General features: G+C 37.0%; 1 protein-coding gene across 4 annotated transcripts in view; it reads right to left on the reverse strand.

The window, feature by feature from the left end:
• Ccdc102b (coiled-coil domain containing 102B) overlaps positions 1-19,871 on the reverse strand; it is a 129,937-nt gene that overhangs the window by 55,390 nt on the left and 54,676 nt on the right. The gene's annotated exons all lie outside the window — the stretch shown is intronic.

The following is a 19,871-nucleotide window of genomic DNA, read 5'->3' on the forward strand; positions in this document are numbered from 1 at the left end:
AATTCACCAGCGAGATTAAAAAATTTAAGATGCATGAGAAAAATCAATTTTGTTTTCATAGCAACATTAAAGCTGCATTTCAAGGTGTCTTTCCATCTGTAATTTACCTTCTTTTCAGAAGTAGGATATTTCCTTAAGTATAAGTCAGTCAAAGAGATCAATTGCTCAAATATGTCTGGAAACCAACATCCAACATGAACATTTGTCCAAATTCAAAAACAAATGTCAATGGCTATGGATCGATTATATAAGAGCTTTCAACTCACCTGACCTTTTACAGAAACTTCTTAGACATTTATGGAAGAGGAAAGAACTTCCCCAAGAGATCTGATAAAGGTCAAAAGATAAACTTAAGTGCGATTTGAAATTTAGTTTCCGATAATTACTTATGACCAGAATTCAAAATGACTTATAAGGAAAACTTTAAGTGGACCTCACCTCGAACCCTGTCTTTCCGGTTTCTCATGGATGTGGTCTTACCCCAGCTTTCCACCCCACCTGCATGTCCCCATCTCCCAACTCACAAAGTACACAAGGGGGGGGAGAAGGAAGGGGCTTTTGTCTTCTCGATTCTTCTCTGCCTTTGGGAGTTGTGAGATTGTCATAAAGGGCAAAGTTAGAATGACATCTAGGGTCTATGGATGTACTGTACATAAGGAAAAGTCTCTGTAAAAGCCAAGATATTAGACTGAGAAGAGGAAGAACAGAGCAACTACAGAAAAATGTAAGCATAGAATGTAAGCCCCAAGTATTCAGTACTACAGAGCAACATAAAAGACACTAGTAACCAAATGATGATGATGATGATGATGTTTGATGATGATGATGAGGGTGGTGGTGGTGATGATGATGGTGATAATGACAATGAATGTTTTGCCCTACTTGTCAAAAATGTAGGCTCTATGAAGCACACTATTTGAATATAAAAATCAAAATTGTTGCAGTCCTGTGGGATGAATAGACAGGTGTATCAATAAACAGTGCAATAGAACATGCATGCTACAGAATTCCTCTGACCAAGTAACACAGTTAGAACATACAGTGTGGCAGGTTTCAAACGCCATCCTTGGAGACACCATAAGCTATGTGAAATGCTCTGGAGTCTGAGAGGCTTTGTGGACGAGGCAAAACAAGGATGGATGCCTTCAGTTAGCGGAAGAGAAGCGTTGAGCATCTAAAACGACTCAAATATCTTAAGGTAGAAACATGCATTTTTTAAACGATTAAGAAATTTAAATCTCCTATCAGTAAGATTCAAATCAAGGTTTTTGGTTTCTGCTTCGTTTCTCTTTGTTTTTCTTTTCTTTTTTGTGTTGTGCTGGGGTTTGAACGCAGTCCCCTTGATTGCTAGGTAAGCCCTCTGTGCATTGATTATTTTTCGGAACGGGCTTTGTTTCCTGCCTGAGCATGAGCCTGGCACTGGCTACCTATTTTAGCTCCCAGTGTAGATGGGACAAGAATCAGCTACCTCTCACACAACCACTTAAGATGCTGTCTCTATTAAAGTTATTCTCTAAGGACTAAAGTTAAGGTAATAATGAAAACATAAAGAAAGAGAGAAGGAAGGCGATTGCTCCAAGTACTTATTTCCTATTAGCAATCAGAGCCCCAAATGACACTCAATGAGCCAAGCTTTCTTAAGTATTTATTTGCAAATTTGTGCTCATTGAATGAGATTTCCCAAGTGATCATCTTCAATAACAAGGAACCTGAAAACCATCAAACCTGTTATGTGTCACGGAATATTTCTGGGTAACAACTTTTTAGCATTCTTCTCTGTAAAATATGACTTGGATAACTGAAATTTTGAATCTAGTGTTTACTTATCTTATAATTCCCTTCTAATGTTTTCTTTAAAAAAATAAAGTGAGAGGTGAATACTCATGCCATTGAAAGTCAAGACATTACAGTTATGATAAATCAAATATTTATAATTTAATATACACAGAATGTAGTCTCAGCTGCTTATTATCACTAATATGCATTCTCTAGATTTAACCAATTTAAATTTCTGTGATTAGTTTTTTCTGGCATAAGGGATAGTACGGGGAAACAAAGGAGGAGGTAACAATGCTTGAAAAGTAATGTACTCATTTCCTTGCTCATGTAATTGTAATCCCTGTGTACGGTATTTTCACAATAAAAAAGTTATTAATATAAAAAACACTGCAGTTTTAAATTCTAGATACTGGTAATAAAACTAGACAGTGAACAGTTTACATTTTCTTCTTTCCAAATCTCTCACATGGGCTAAGTCCTTTGCTTTTCCACAGAGAATATTTTACATATTCTTTCTAACATGTTTTTCTAGTATGATGCATGCGAGTTCAAAGAGACAGAAAAGAAGTGTTCAATGCTATTACAAATAATTTATTAATGGGAGAAGTGAGGACAACCCTGCTTACTCTCAGCTCTTAGGATTTGGGGATTACTTTGAGAACCGGTAAGAAGGCACACAGTTAACACTGTTCAGAGACTTTGTGTGTCTTGAAATACTTATATTGTTACTTGCAATTGGATATGAGTTGAAATCTAAGACATATCACTTTCCTTCAAAATTTTGCTTGTCTACCTTCTTGCCAGCTACTCAAATAACACTCTTCCACCTTTTCCCACCTCCCATGTTCCACAGCTACCTTTTAGTTCTCATTCCAAACCCTCTGCAGATTTTGAAGTAGAGTGGAGGAAAATGTTGATGCTGAATTTCCCAAAGGTAAAGGGTTAATTTTCCATTGTGGTCTCTATTGAATATATGGAAATGCCATTTTGTTTGGAGTTTATCACATTAATAAGTGAGCTTTTTGACTGTATAGGGATGAAAAATCTAAAGACAAACATATACTTGAAATAATGGTTATATGTTAAATTTATTGAAGAGCTGAGTGGAATAAATTGATTGAACACATCATTCATTCATATAATTTCCTAAGTGTTACCATGGACCACTCTAGACACTACGGATGGAGCAGAAAGCAATCAATCATGCTCAATGCCATATTTCATGTGAAAAGAATAACAGGAGTTATTTTATCATCCGTTGTCACATGTCTCTGTCAGCCTTTGGGACTTAAAGAAAAAAGCAAATGAGAGAAATTAGACTTGCTTGGGAGAAAACTCACGTGGCTCAAGTCCCGGCAATAAAGACCGCTGAGTTCTCACCCTCTCCTCTCCCGTTGTCTGTCTCTGAGCTGCAGGGGCTGGATCTGGAGAATCTATGCGACAATCATTATCCTTCCTTCTTTACACAGCTACCCAAATGGCTTTAGGTCAACTGCCTAAAGCACCGCGTGCCACATCTGCCCTTGTAATGCAAATCACCATTGCTCTTTAGGATATCGTGATTATTTTAAAGCAGTAATATTTTCATTAGCAGACTTGGCACTGCAAGGGTATTTCAGTGGGCTCATGGCATGATCAAACTCACCCCTTGTAACGCTTCCCCGAATTCTCCCTGACCTCCCTTTGAAGGCAACTTCCGCGTTCTGTTCTCACATGAACATGACGCACTTGGACAAACTATTTGCCTGCGCCCTCACTGTTGGCATGTCCCTCCCATGCCTGACTGCCGCACCCAAAGGAATGGGTCTCCCTGTCTATTGTGTATTTACAGTGCATATTAATTGCACAGAAGGATTTTACCATGTGCTTCACACATACGCCTGCCCTCCTTTCCTTAGGTTGAGCCCCTCCATCTGTCCTGTTCCCTGTCTCCTCATCTCTTATTAGCAACAGCTTTGGTGAGCTTCCTCATGACATCTTCATAGAGATGAATTGTATTTTGATATGATTCATTTACCCTCCATCATTTCCTTTACCTCTCTGCTTCCTTCCTTCCTTCTCCAGGTCCCATACTTACCATACAGTATATAATATATAATATGTATGCATATATCTATATACATATAATACCTATTACTACATAAATATATAGGTGTATAAATGCACATATAGTAATATTGTTGGCTATGAAGTAACTTTTATTCCCTAATCTTTTTTTTTTTTGGTCAGTCCTAGACTGAAACTCAGGGCCTGGGCCTGAGCCTCTTTGTGCTCAAGGCTCACACTCTACCACATAAGCCACGGTGCCACTTCCAGCTTTTTCTGAATAGTTTGTTGGAAATGAGAGTCTCACGGACGTTTTGCCTGGGCTGGCTTCAAACCACAAAGCTCAGATCTGAGCCTCTTGAGTAGCTAGGATTACAGGCATGAGCCAGAGCTGCCTGGTTTATTCCTTTACTTTTTGACCTATATCTTTTGACCTACTTTTTTGCTTCTGTCTCTGCTCATCTCCAAGTGATTTAGCCCTCTCATTGATTGATAAAATTACTGGAAATAATAATTTATCACGTTTCTGATTGATTTCTACAGTAACTTGTAAAACAACTAGAATCACAGATTGAAATATGAACTCCAGAGAGTTTATGTTGCAAAACCACAACATAGGACAGAACTCTAGAACCTAAAATTATTGTTTTGAAGAAGAACAGATCAATACTGAAAATAAAAACCATTGCAGTGCATCACTGCTGAAAGACCCATGCTCCAATAGCACTGTGCTTATGAGGACAAAAACCAAATTCACCCAGTTTGTAAATTCATAAATGCAAAGAAGCAACTTAGTTAACAAAAGGTTTCACTGTTTAGACATTTAAAATACAGAATCATGCCTAACAGTAGTTGAAAGAAACATCGTACTCCATTGAAGAAACAATCCACTTCAATGGGAGTTGAGAGGACATGGAATTTCTTCACGTCATCCTAAAAAGGACTAATTATCTGAAAACAGCCCTTATCCTAATGATGTAATGGTCCAGTATTGCATTTGATATTTTTGTTTATTAACACATCACACTCACTTAGGCATCAGTGGCTCATGCCTATACTCCTAGCTACTCAAGAGATCTAAGGCCGGAGAGTTCAAAGCAAGGCCTGGCAGGAAAGTACATACTACTCTTACATCAACAAACCATCAAATAGCCTTGTGGAGCTCTAGCCTTTTGCCAAAAAGCAGCCACAGACCAGACATAACTACACACACACACACACACACACACACACACACACACACACACACACACACACACACACACACACTATCACATTTACCACTATGTATTACTGACTCTTTTCATCAGTTTGGTTGCTATAGCAGGACAGTATGGACTCAATAGCTTATAAGCAATGGGAACTTATTTTTTCCATGTCTGGAGAATCAGAAGACCAAGATGAATATTCTGGTAGATACTGTGTCTACTATTTTCCCAGGATTCTTAGCTGGTGGAGGAGATGAGCTGGCTCTTCAGGGCCTTCTACACAAGTATCCTAATCTCACCCAGCAAGGCTCTTCTCTTATGACCTATTCACTTCCCAAAGGCCCTGCCTCTTAACAACCTTCTGTTTGGGATCAGCATAACTGCATATGAATTCGGGAGGTGAAGGAACATGACTATTCAGATCATAGAGATGACTGGTGTGTTTTGAACACAGAAAACGTGGGAAAACAGTTAGCATATTTCACATTCCAAATTAGTATAGAAAGCTATGTCCTCTCATCATTTTCATTTTATTTCTCTTTCCACCTCATCAAGGATTAAGTAGAAGACTTGGATTTTACATTTCCCTCATATTCTAAATCAGTGTCAAGTTTTGAACATCAACTGTCTAACACATCTCATATAGAAAGTTTTTCTGCTCATATGAAATGGAGTAACTTCTTCAGTCGGATATCTGAGAAAATGAGTGTCACCCATTTTATTTCAATGCAGAACTATTTTGAAAGAAGTATGTTTCTCAAGGTAACTGATGTTTTCTGGGTTCATGATCATAGACTTTGACCTGCCCCTAATAAATGTAAATTTGAATTTATATTCATCCGATTTCAGTAAATGCAGCAGAAATGATAGACCTAGTCCTGGGTGAGTAGAATATTCAGACTTGCATTTGTCTAAATTGATAGGCTATGTATCTATCTGTGGTTTTGATTTGCAGTTTTTCCAGACTGTTGTTTTTCTCTAAAGATCAATCACACCAAATATACTTTTAAAGATTCTATTTCCTGAGTTTTGCCAATAAGTATTCAGAATGTTCAAATCCACACCACTTAAAGACTTCTGAAGCAACCTGCTCACAGTCCCCAACATCAGGCTTCAGAATCACACAACCATTTCTTACACATTCATAAACTTCTTGGTAATATGAATCTTGTTGCCACACTATGTAATATCAATACCAGTTAAAGGACACAGAGATTTAAATCAATTCAGATAAATATATCAACATCTAGAATGACTGTCTTAAAAAATAAAATTACAAATGACTCTGGATTTCTAATGGGCAAGATCCTTCCAATCAGAAATTAAAACTCTGCAGCAGGTCTCAGGTGTCTGATTGGATCAGCTCTCCTGACCTCATGTCATCAGTCATTTTGCTTCCACCACGAGATGAACTCTGTGTGACTACTGGGGATGAGAACTCAAGGCTCAGTGTGCTGAGGACACTCTCTCCACCATGGGGTGACGTCCACAGCCCGATGGTGTGTCCTGCTGAGTGCTGAGTGCCGAGAGGTCAGTTCTCTGGGCCATCTCAGCTCCTTACACCCTTGGATTGCTAGGCCCAGCCCTGAAAGTGCTACATAATAGTTCACCCTCCTCATCTGTCTTTCCCAGTACACACCCCTCACCTAGAGACTGTTTACCTGACTTCGCGAGTGCCCCGGAAGTGCAGGAAGGCCAGCAGAGAGGCTGCAGTTCCTCACACAAGAGCACTCCGTCTCAAGCGAGGTATCCTGGCAGTATGTAATTTTTCCAAAATCCTATATAATGGCCATTATTGCTCTCATTATTATGATTTTAGCCTGTTATCTCACACCGAGAAAGACATAAAAAGCTACCCAGAATAATCAGTAAGCAATGAAGCAGGTCCAGGCTCCACAATCTTATGCACCTCCAACCGCACTGGACATCAGATACAAAATACAGCCTAGTAGGAAGGAGCTCAGCCTTGTACAAATTTTCTTTTTTTTTTTTTTTTTTTTTGTCGGTCGTGGGGCTTGAACTCTGGGCCTGGGCGCTGTCCCTCAGCTCTTCAGCTCAAGGCGAGCGCTCTACCACTTGAGCTACAGCGCCACTTCCCTTGTACAAATTTTCTAAGAAAGAGAATGCTGGACAGAAATCCCCTCCTAACCAGCCTTTATTTTTTTCACTACGTTCAATCACTTTCCTAATTTGGGGATACATGTGCATCCAAAATCCATCCATAATCGCCTGTTACAACAAAAATTTGGGATTTTCCATTTTTAATGCACTACTACAATTTTCAGTGAAGTGTAAATAACTCAGCTCCTCCTATTATCTCTGAAAACAATAATTCCTCCTTTTTCTCTAAGACAGGGAAATCACTTTGAGTTTATAAGTCAGTGAAAATGTATTTGCTGGTAGTGAAAAGAGTAGAAAACAGGTGTTTCTAGAAATACCACCTGGCACACCTAAGAAATCCATTAAGTACAATAAAAATGGACTGTGTGGCAAGTCTGTGTTGCTTGGTGTCAGTGGCGGCTAATCCTTCCAGAACCTGGTCCTCAGGTCCCTGAAATGTCAGTGCTTCTTCTAAAACTGAACATATGAATCAGAAAGCCAATTAACTTTTAATAAGTGGTATTTACACACACTAAGTCTCGTATTCACTCCCAGGAGTGGTTGGGAGCCACACATTCCATCCTTATGGTGTTGAGATAGCTCAGCTCCATGATCAGCCAACTTAACATCATCCATAGCATTTTAAGTCACATGCCATTGCATCAGAAGCAGCACTCCCCTCCAGCAAAGCCTCTTAGAGAACTGGTCGACTATGTTTCCATGTGTACCATTCCCCTCATCTAATAGCTTACCAGCTCTTAACTCACAGATGACACTGTCTCTGCTATACTGAGATTCTCACTCTTGTTTTCCTCAACAGCTCTTCCATTGCATTTTCTTGTTTATCATGAAGAATATGCAACTAAATAAAAGCTTAAATTGTAATCTCATGATTTTTTTTTCTGTTCCAGAAAAATTCACATTACTCTCATTTTGCTTTAGGTCTAGGTTAAATCAAGTACTATGATACTATAGAGGAGAAAATACTGGTTGTCAGCAAATCTCCATGAATCCCAATTTATTGATTGCATTCAATGACTTTTTAAACAATGTATCAACTGACTTTTAAGCTAATCCAATTATTACCAATTTTTTAATCCTGGACTTAGAACCTTGGTATTTTTTATAATCCTATGTACATTTATTTGTCATAAAAGATAAATTGTAAGTTCCTAGTTTGTAAGAGAGACAGACCTGGGCAATAGAAAGTAATACACAATATTCAGCCTGCTAAAGTATGTGAAGAACATCTACAAAATATGTGCCAATAAATGGTTAAATTACTATATAAAGATTTATGAAAGTGGAAAAGTTCTCTACATATAAACAGTGATTATTTCCTCAAAGCTAATTTTGTAACTGGAAGTTCTCAGAAAAATCATAGAATTTGATCTATATAATATATGTATGACAAGTATGCAAAGTTACATAGCAACATTATATTTTAGTGGCTTACATTTCCTTACATTAGGTGGGCAAATGTTTTCATCATTATATTTATCATATATGATTTTAGGTAATCTTATGATACATCAGGATATAAAAGGCTAAGCTCATAATGTCTACTTAAAAAGCAAAGCGATATTATTTGTAAGATTATTGACATTAATTGTAATAACATTAAGCATGCTCCCATATCTTAATTTGAAGAAAATTCTTACTGAACTCACTCCTTAAGCACAAAACCAATACAAAATCTAGAGTTATGAAGGCAAAAGTCAGTAAGTGCTGGGTACTAGTGGCTCCAGCCTTTTTCCTCCTGATCTTTGAAAGCACTTGCTTCCTCCTTCATTCCGCATAGACAACAATATTGGATTTGTTAACTTCACTCTAGTATGCTATTCAGACAAATAACAAATAAACGCACCTTCTCCTTTACAACATATAATAAATCTATTAGATCTCTCCACTGTGGTTCCTAGCTCAAGGATTTTAACAGCTCTCAATCTCTTTGTTTCTACCTGTCACCCCATATCTTTGTCAAAACAGCATCCAAAAACAAGTGTTTTGACAATAAATTTGGGTCTTGTAATCTCTTAGCTCAAGTTCCTTTGGCTGCTTCCCAATCCACTCAGAACGTGAGTTCAAGTTCTTCTATCTGCTTGGTCCTGGGCCCTCTCTCCTACTCTGGGCCTTACTGCACTCCAGCTCCTCTTTCTTGGTCTCCTCTGAACCCTCCAGGTGCAGAAGAGAAAACCAGTTAAAAATAATACAATAGAGCCCAGCTAAAGCTGTGACAAGTATGTCAGAAAAAACTGATTAACAATGAGCCAACCACTCTTTCCTTTAAAAACTCAGTTATTTTTATTTTTGTAAAATTTTGACTCAGACTGAACTTTGATTTTGTCTCTTCTTTATATTTCGCTTTAGTTTAATGGTGCTATCACAATATATATTAGCAGCTGAAAATTGTAAAGTGGTATAATTACAGATGCTAAAGAGGATTAATCCTATAGAAGTTTGAATACCATCCTCCAGCGATATACCATATTAATTAAACTGAAAGAAGAGGAGGTACCTGAGGGTCAGTACTAGGACTCATGTTCTAACTTCACATCCTTTTACTTCATATTTCTTTAGTATATTCTCTAATAAGATGTTTTTCTGAGGTTACACTATAAAGTAATTTCAAAATTACTCTATAAACATCTTCTTTCTTGCTACAGTGTAAATGAGAAATTAAACTGGGCAACTTGCCCTTTTCTGTAACTTCAGAAATGTCTGGCATAATTTGCTTATAGATCATTAGCAACGTGATATGTAACAATATATTCTGCATTCAGATACGTTTGGCAAGGGAAAACATGAAATGTCTAAAACAAAATATATTATATAACATATAAATAAAAAGATTTCCTTATTTACTCAGGAAGAAAATTCACATCAAAGGGACACAAAAATATAACCTAATAGATCTTGTTTGCATTTTGCCTCTCAGTTCATCTGCCAATATGAAGTAAGAGGATTAGGTAATTAATGCAGACACTAAAGTTCTGTTCTCTGTGGAATAACGCGTGGAATATCTATGCCAATATTATTAACAAATACATACCATTATCCAATCTCCACTGAACACTAAATCCACCATTTCTTCCCTCTCAGTGATGCAGATTCCTTCATAGAAAAGTCAAAGCTAGGCATCCCAAACCTCTCCAATAGCTTATAACAAAGCTAACAGGTCTGCCTTTCATCTTGTTAAAGAGTTCAAATAACTCTCCTAACCATGAAAGGTTTTCCATTCCACTTGCTCTCGCTGAGATCCCAGTCATTCTAAGAATCATTCCTCTGTCTGAGTCAAGATGTGTGTGTGTGTGCGTGTGCGTGCACACACGTGTGTGTGGCTTGTAATTGTCAAAATTTGACTGCTCAATACTTTCCATTTATGTTGGTGCAGGGACTGTGAAAGGTACAAAGTAAGACCTCCTCTGCTCCAGTCCTCACTCTTCCTCCCTGGGGCCCCCAAAGCTCCCACACTGGCGTCTTTGCCAAGCCTCCTTCTCACTAGCCCTGGCATCTGCCTATCTGCTCTTCCACTGCACATTATTCTGCCTTCCTTATTCAAGTGCTTAGCAGAATTGTATGAGGTTCGGAGGATGCCCTTGGTATGAGATTGACGCATCTGAAGAAAGCTTTTCCTGCACCTTTCTTAGCTTTCTGTGCAGGGTCTACTGTTCTGTCTTCCTGATGCCAAGCCCTCTTAACCCTTAGTTACCCTAATCAGCGTCAACATAGCAACCAGACTGATGATCATTTTTCTTCAATCATTCAAAAATCATTTTCAATTGTGGTAAACCCCATTACATTTAGAACAAATTAGTCTAATACCCTACTAAAAATACCTTTCAAAATGACCAAGACAGAATCATAATAGTGCCTTTATGAACCCTGCTCCCAAGTTTCTCTTTCACGCCCAAGTGGAGCCATTTCTGAAACTGCAATCAAATTGACCCTGGCCAACACATCACCCAGACTTTGCTCTTTGACTTGGCATTGATGCACACTATTTTTTCTCTTGGTGTAAGAAGTGAGTATCAATGACAGCAGGATGGAAGAACTTTCTGAGCTCTAGTAGTAGTGCCTTATTCCCAAAGAAGACGAAAAATGACAGAAGTAAATGTGCATAAGAAAATGAGTGTTCAGGATTGGGAGAAGATCTTCACTAGCCATAAAACAGATGAGGGTCTCATATCTAAAATATACTTATAACTCAAAAAATTAAATCCCCAACAACAAATCCTCCAAGAAACAACCGCCTGATAAATAAGTGGGCTAAAGACTTAAAGAGAGACTTCTCTGAAGAGGAAATAAGAATGGCCAATAGACACATGAAGAAATGTTCAACTTCTCTAGCCATAAAATAAATGCAAGTCAAAACAACATTGAGATTCCACCTCACCCCATTTGGAATGGCTATAATCAAGAGATCAAATAACAACAGATGCTAGAGGGGATGTGACCAGAAGGGAACCCTACTGCATTTTTGGTGGGAGTGTAAACTTGCTCAACCACTTTGGAAAGCAGTATGGAGGTTTCTCAAAAGACTCCACATAGAGCTCCCCTATAACCCAGCAATCCCACTTTTGGGCATTTATCCCAATAATCACAAACAAGGCCATGCTAAAGCTACCAGAACAACTATGTTTATTGCAGCATTATTTACCAAAGCTAAGATATGGAACCAATCTAGATGCCCCTCAGTAGATGAATGAATCAAGAAAATGTGGTATATATACACAATGAATTCTATGCCTCCATCAGAAAGAATGACATTGCCCCATTTGTTAGGGAATGGAAAGACTTGGAAAAAATTATATTAAGTGAAGTAAGCCAGGCTCAAAGAAACAGGTTCCAGGGTTTCCCTTATCTTCAATAACTAGTATATCTCTAGGACAAGCAGAAAAGGCCAAAAGATATGTACATATGACCATTTAAGCTGTTGCTAAGTGAAATGAACTCCAAGATAGGGACACAAGAGGTTTTATCTTTGTTGCTGTTGTTTTTAATGCATTTATAATGTACTGTGTGATTTTTTTGTTTCTTTTGTATGTTCTTCCCCTATAGTATAATTCTTGTCATCACTGTATTTGAGGTTGGTGCCCTGCATCTTGTATATACATTTTTCTAATTTGGGGAGGGGAAGAAAACTAACAAAATGCTAATATAAATTGACAAGATGACCCATTGTATCAATGAGATGTACAAGACACTATGTTGAAAATGAAGTTTTCAACTCTGTGGTGGGGGAGGGAGGAGTTGGGGAGGTAATGAGGAAAATGATGGTAGGGAAAAAACCAAGGAGGGGGTAACAATGCTTGATAGGAAATTGACTCATTACCTTGCTCATGTAACTGGAACCCCTTTGTACAGTATCTTTACAATAAAAAAGATATAAAAAGAAATGAATGTTAACAGACATGAATGTATAACAAAAAGGTTAGTCCAAGTAATCTGAGTTAATGAGAAATGCACAGGCATTTGAGACTAGTATTTCACAGTGTAAATCATCACTCCAAATTTTAGACAAAGCTCTCGTAAATATCTTATCTAATTTCACCCTTTAACCTTAAATAGTCAGAAATACATATTCAGTAGATTGGGATCTTATTTCAGTCATCAGGAAAAAATACAACTGAAAAACATCTCAATTCTTTGTTCTTATATATGGTTTGTAGTTTTAAAATTTGTCTCAAAATATTTAATTTTGAAATAAAAATATCAGAAATGTACTCATTACCTTACTTATGTAACTGTAACTCCTTAGTACAGCACCTTTACTGTAAAATAAAATATAACAAAAAAATTTTTAAGTGAGAAAAAGAACACACTAATAGTTCCCTTGTTTAGAGCTGGAGAACTTGCTATACCTTTTCCTTGCTGTGTAAAATAAATAAATAAGTAAATTTGAAATACTGAGCTACTGAAGTCATTTTTTTATTTGTTTGTTTTGTGCTAGTAGTGCAGCTTAAACTTAGAGCCTGAGCAATATCTCCAGGCTTCTTTGCTCAAGACTGATGCTCTCCCACTTGAGCCACAGCTCCACTTCTGGCTTTTGTTTTTATTTATATTTTTCAGTCATTAAACAGAGATAATCCTAGGTTGTTTTTGAATTGTGATGCTCAGATCTCAGCCTTCTGAGTAGCTGGGATTATAGGCATGTTTGAGTTCGGGTGTTTGAGTTTAAACAGTAATAATTTTCTTGTTTCTTGATATTTAATTCTATATTATCCCTCTCAGATGATCATATTGTAGCATATTTTCTATTTGAAGTAGTTTTATTCTATTAAATGTAATGAACATTTATATAACATATATGCCTTAAGAGGCTCCAATATTAAGGTTTTTTAATTAATAGTTTTAATTATCATGGATTCATATTCACTTAAAAATAAGATGAACTTGTGCATATTTTGGTAGGTAATTATTAAATATAAATTAATTATTTATTGAAAATTCATTTTGTAATAAGATGGATGAATAGATATTTTTCAATTAATTTGTGTATCCATGGATGAAATTACTTATTGATAGAATGAGATAAGAAGTTTCTTCAGTTTTATTTATTCTTTAATTAATGTAAGCTCTGAAAAAGCTAACTTCATATGTTAAGTAGCTATGGAAACTCTTTTGTAATAGAGTCACTGAGTTATATTAATATACTTCTAACTACAAGGAAAAATGAGCTGAAATGCCAAAGATTTTTGTGACTCTTCAATTTTTTTAGCATCAAAATTTCTAATTATCTCTTCTCCTACTCTGGTAAAGTGCTTCTAAATAAACTCAGGGGCTGGAGATTCACATAATCTTAATTTGAAAAGTATATGAAAGGTCATATGGAAAAGATAAACTAATTTGCAATTTTCTGCCACAGGAAGAATCCTCTACAAGAGACAATATATGGAAGGTGAAATTCTGAAAATAGACAGCTATGTCATTATGCCTGTAGAGGATTGTAGAAAAACAGGGATGGTACTATGGTGACAATTATCCCATGTTGTTCCTAAAACCCCATTAAGAGCAGAATAACAAGATTAACAAAATGAAAATTCTATAGATGTCTATAAAAATCATGGACAGGCTTGACCTATGAATCTTAAGAGAAAAGTAAGTTAAGGTAATCTCTTACACTGGTAAAAATTGTAGAATATCAACACCTGTTGAAAGTGAAGGGAAACAAGGGGAGACCTGAAAACTGGACCTAAAACTTCCCTGACCCAGGGGTCAGGCCCAGGTGAGAAGAGCCGGAGATACTGGGAGAGGTCCGGGTGGGAAGCTGGAGAACCGTGTGACTCCTGCATACTCTCAGAAGCAAAATATCAAAAAACAAAAAAAGAACCCACAAAGCTTCCTTCAAAATCCTCCCTTACACTGACAGCAAAACGCTGACACTAGATGTCTCTCCAGAGGAGCCCAGCAAATCAGGCAGAGAAAGGGCGATCATGCAGACAGCGCCGAGGTGCGCTTCACAGGCTGGGCTTTGGGAAAGGGCAAGGCCATAATTTTGGAGACATAATATTAAGTATAGTGAACTCTAGAGGTGTGCAGCTATAAAATGTTTCTTGATCCTTTTTTATGATAAGTATAAAGGTTTATGGAACAAAGAAAATAAAAAAAGGATCACAGTTGAATCATATATTAGGCAAGTGTATAGAGAAGTAATAAATAATGTTGTTACCTGCAATAAAAACATGGTATTGAAAATGAAACATTCTAGAAATGCATTCTACCAGAGGAAAAGAGAAGAGCAAAAGTTTACGGTGTAATCTAAGAAAGATTGATAACATAATAATTAGTGTGAAAGCAGTAAGATGAAAACTAAGAAACATAGTAGTATGAGGGAAGAATCAGAAGTAACAGAAAAACAATTTTACCTTGCCACGTTTTATTTCTATGAAACCTAAAAAAACATGCAGGCAACATTAGAACCTCTAAATATATCTGTCAACTATTCAGAATCTTAGAGTAGTTTTCCTCAGCTGCCTTCCCTGTATTTTTTTTTTGTAATTTTTGGTACTCCTTATTTTGAAAATTAGAAAACTCCAAAAAAAAAAAAAAAAAAAAAGCAAAGGGAAAAAGAAAGTACAAATCACTCTAGGATAAACTAGGAGGAACCGAAAAAGAAAATAAATCTGACAGGGAATTCCTTAGAAGAACAGAAACAAAAACAAAACGTGAAAATCCAAAAGGTAACCAAGATAAAAAATTAAAATTGAGTTCAGAAAGGAGAAATCCAAGGATTCTAAGAGTCCTCTATTTCCGAGGTCTTTCCCCTGACACAGTAAAAAGAGCAATCATCTCGCCGGCCAAGGGCATGTGTGCACACAATGTATGGGATGTGGAAGCTTCCTCTCAGAATGTGGAACCCTTGAACAAATGTCCATGCCCGTTATAAAACAGAACACTCCCAGTGAATTTTGCCACACTGTAGAGTACACAAAGCATTAAAGATGACTGGGATTTTGTCTATTGTACTCGGTAGACAAGATGGACAGGCTTTTGTTCTCTAAAAATGGTTAACTTTTCTATTATACTAGGTAGACAAGATGGACAGGCTTTTGTTCTCTATGGTAACTTTTGAAAATTAGAAAGAATATTAATTATAACAGATTGAATCTCTTCCAGTAAGTTTACATCTATGGTGCAGCAAATGATTAAAAATATCAAAAATTTCCAGCTATAGAGAATGCATGACAGTGTTCGAGTTCATTCGTTTGTTACATGAGGAAGAAGGGGGGGGAAACTATTGAAAATCCTGAGCCTTGCAAATGAACTGAATAAAACACAGGAAGGTTTTTTTATTAAGTATTACAGTTGATAATAATTAGAAATAATTGAAATATTATACTGTTGCTACTCCTAATCAGTTATGATTCTAGGCAGTAAGTATCAGTCTGTTGATACCACACTTCTTCCCACTGGAATGAATACACAGGCATATAGAAGATTTGGTTCTCCCAATTTAATGATTCTAGGATATCAATGAACAGCAGGCCAGTGAAATATGAAGGCTGTAGCAATAGACAGGAAAAGTTAAATTCCTTAAAACAAATGATAAAAAAGAAAACTTTAAAGGCAGCCAGCACTGTAAGAAAGCCTCTCTCAATAGTCATGGTGGGTTAAGGGTTGTAGACAAAAATCTAGCGCAAACTGTGAGATTTCACATATACACCCTCGTGTGCAAACACATCCACAGTGACAGAAGGCAGTACATACCAGAGGACCCATTACAGGCAATGCAATGCGGATTCCATGTCTTCACAAGTATCATAAAACGTAATTTTCCAAAATCTTTCTGGAGGAGGAGGAGACTCTTAAAACCTGGTTAGATTTTTCTGCACTAGATGAGAGTGTTAATCAGACCATAAGCTGAGATATAAAAAAATAACAGACTAAGCATAAAAACATCAGTGGATAATGATATAGGTGCAAAGTTGTGTGTGTGTGTGTGTGTGTGTGTGTGTTTATTGCAGTGTTGCTCAGAGGGGCAAAAGGCTGAGGAGAGATAATGTGTATCATTAAGGAGATAATGAAACTGTGAGCCATCACACTGTGAAGCATTCAGTGGCCGTTAGAGACTTGCATCTGCACTGCACCAGTTGATTTAGTGTTTTGTCCATAAGGTGTTGGGAAAGCAACAAAAGTTATGGAAAAGCATGCATAATGTGCTCCAGGATATGAACATTACAACACTAGAGATGAATGTGTACACTGTAGTTGTCATTATTTATATGTACACAGGATCTCTATGCATATATGTACATAGTCATGCATATATATATATATATGGATTTGTATTTGAGCATAGAGGAAGATAATAAAGAACCTTGGAATAGAGATGAAGGAAGGATAAATAGAACATGGGGAGAATACAAATTAAATACCACATTAATATGTATAGCAATGTAGGTTAAATGCACACATTCATAGAAATTTTCTATGTTTATATGTGCATATAAAAAGAAAGATTTGCGCATTTTTGGAACATAAATGGAACAAAAGTAAAGAATAAGTTGTTTTTTAAATAAAGATATGAGGAGTCACCTCATGGCCAAGGTCAGATAGTTTTGCTCCCATCCTCGATACCTTGCTCGTGGCTCAGTGGACCTAGAAGTAAGCTGTTCTGTTTGCATACAAGAAAACTTTCCCCTTGTGCAGTGGGAAACTATTTACCTTGAATAAGAAAGATCCCAGTTTCTTAGTTTCTCAAGCCATCAACAGTAATATAGTACTTAAAAACTCAGAACGCATCTCCCACGTATTCACTCTTCAAAGTGAAACATGTCTCAAATATTCACATTAAACAGCGTTCCCCGAAAGGGCTCTTTATCTCCATAGTAAATATTTTCCTCAACTGTAGCTCCTGCAAACAAATCAATCATTATTGTAATCTTATGAAAATATCCCCAGGAAGGCACTTTCAAGTTTGTTTTGAAAGTGAGCGCACTTTACTGCGTACAGACTTTGAGACTTACAGAATATTATCTCTAAACACCCTCCTCTTCCCCCCCCCTCCAAAGCCTGGGGTATTTTCAGCTCATTAAAAATCTCATATCACCATATATCAAAGTTATTTGATAACAATAAGTTTCAGATTTTTGTTTGTAGATAAATAGATTTTTAAAGGATTAGCATTAAATTTAACTCATGATGCTGAAATTACACATAATTATGACAGTTTAAAACTAGGACAAGTCAAGCAGTCACATTTGAATATGTTTTATTGAAGTCAATGAGAGCGCCTAATTCCAACTTTTTCCAAATGGAAAAGACAGGGATACAATAGTCATAGTAAAAAGAATATCCTTCACCTCTTGGCATGGATTTAGATATCGAAATGTTTTCCTTTATTTCAGACTCCATTTCTCCCCAGCAAGATGCCACTGTGCTATAAATGTTACATCTAGTCCACGGTTTATCATGTAAGGAAAGTAATTTCAAAATATCTTCTTCTGGGCCAGGTGAGGTGTATCATAGCTGTCAGTCCCATCCTCAAGGGAGGTAGAAGTATGAGAATTATGATCTGAATGCAGCAAGACAAAAGCTAGACTCTGAACAAAGGGCTAAGGGTTTGGTGACTCAAAGGGTAGAGATCTTGCCTAGTGCTTGTGAGACCCTAAGTTCAAAACCAGCACCAAGATGTTCTGTCTTGCCCAAGACATGCATAACACACCTGAATATTAGTCTTTTTTTCTTGTAGGAGAATATTACCAAAACAAAGCTTTCAATTTAAGAATCAGCAGATTTAGATCCTTTATTAGGTCATGGAAGAAAAAGAGTCTAATATAGTAAATTGTAGGAACTTTAATGAAAACCTACAAAAAGAAGCCAGTCTATTATTTCATCATAGAATATGCCCAGAGCAGGCAAATCTCTAGCACAGAATTACTTAGTAGTCATCTAAAGCTATCGGTTGGAGAGAAATGATGAATGACTGGTAATGGATACCAGGTTTCTTTGGAACTATTGGAAATACTCTAAAGTTGATTATGCTCAAAGTTACACAACTCATAATATATATTAAAAAAACATTGAATTGTATAACTCAAATGAAGTAAATGGTATGCACTTCAATAAATCTGCTCAAATGGATAAAGAGCTGAGACTGTTTATTTTTTGTCAATGGGATTACTGCGGTTATCTTTTAATTACCAAACATCGCAAGGAGCTTGTTTGAAGTAGTCTCAGTCTGAAAGTGAATATCACTTTAACCTGTTAATCAAGCTTAAGGTACAAAAATATTTGGAAAGACTGAAAACCCAGTCATTTCTCCATGCATTTCCTAACACTGAAAAGGAGGTGACTGGGGGTTGGTATTTCCTATCACATATTTCTCAATATTTTGGTGCCTTAAAATTTGGTAATGTATTCTTGAACTCTCCAGAAGCACAGAACACCCTTAGAAGCTCAGGGACTAGACACTGGCCTGTGCCAATCTCTCCCAGAAATGAATAGCTGACTAAGTCACTTTTCCTCTTTGGGACTTGGTCTGTTTGAGTAAAGTATGCAGACATCCAGAATCAGCAAAAATAATAAAAAATGAAATAAATAACCTGTGTGTAGTGGGGACAGTCAAAATGATGATGAACATACATAGTTCAAAAATCAGCAATCCTGCTTTCTCCTCAACCTCTTGTCTTCCTGAACCTTCCAGACTTCGTTTCTCTTCCTGCTGAGCGCCTCCCCTGCAAACAGCTACTGTGTGGGCAGCCAGAGCCCTGGGTAGCAGAGGAGGCCGCTGGGTGAACAGTTGGTTGTTTCTACTTCAAGGGGGTGGCATTGTGCCACCTGTTGGCACGCGGAGAGGACAGCAAGGGACTGAGAGGGAACCACAGGCTATAGATTCTGTACATCCTGGTTTCCTTCCAATTAAGGACCAAGAAAAGTTTGAAAACCAAATATTTTCTTAGAATCAGACCAATAACAATTCAAAAGTGTTGGAAGCCTGACAAATACATAAAAACAAAAATCCCAGAAAAATAAAAATTTCAGAGTAAAACACCTCCTGGTATTTTTTTTCCCTTCCTGCTATTTTTAACTGCATGACATTCTGATCAACTTTTAGTTTAACAGTGGCTTTGTCATAACAGTTTCCACAGAGAAGTTTTAGTGTTTCTTCTAGAAAAGTTGGTCATTATTTTACAGACACAAAGGCTGATTTGTTACGTGGAGTAGTCACTCTACAGTGCACGCCTCATAAACACAGAGATCCAAAAGTTGTATTTGATGTAATATTTGCTTAAA

Source organism: Dipodomys merriami, unplaced genomic scaffold, assembly GCF_024711535.1.
Source record: "Dipodomys merriami isolate MVZ:Mamm:240054 unplaced genomic scaffold, mDipMer1.0.p SCAF_2, whole genome shotgun sequence".
In the NCBI taxonomy this organism is placed as follows: Eukaryota; Metazoa; Chordata; class Mammalia; order Rodentia; family Heteromyidae; genus Dipodomys; species Dipodomys merriami.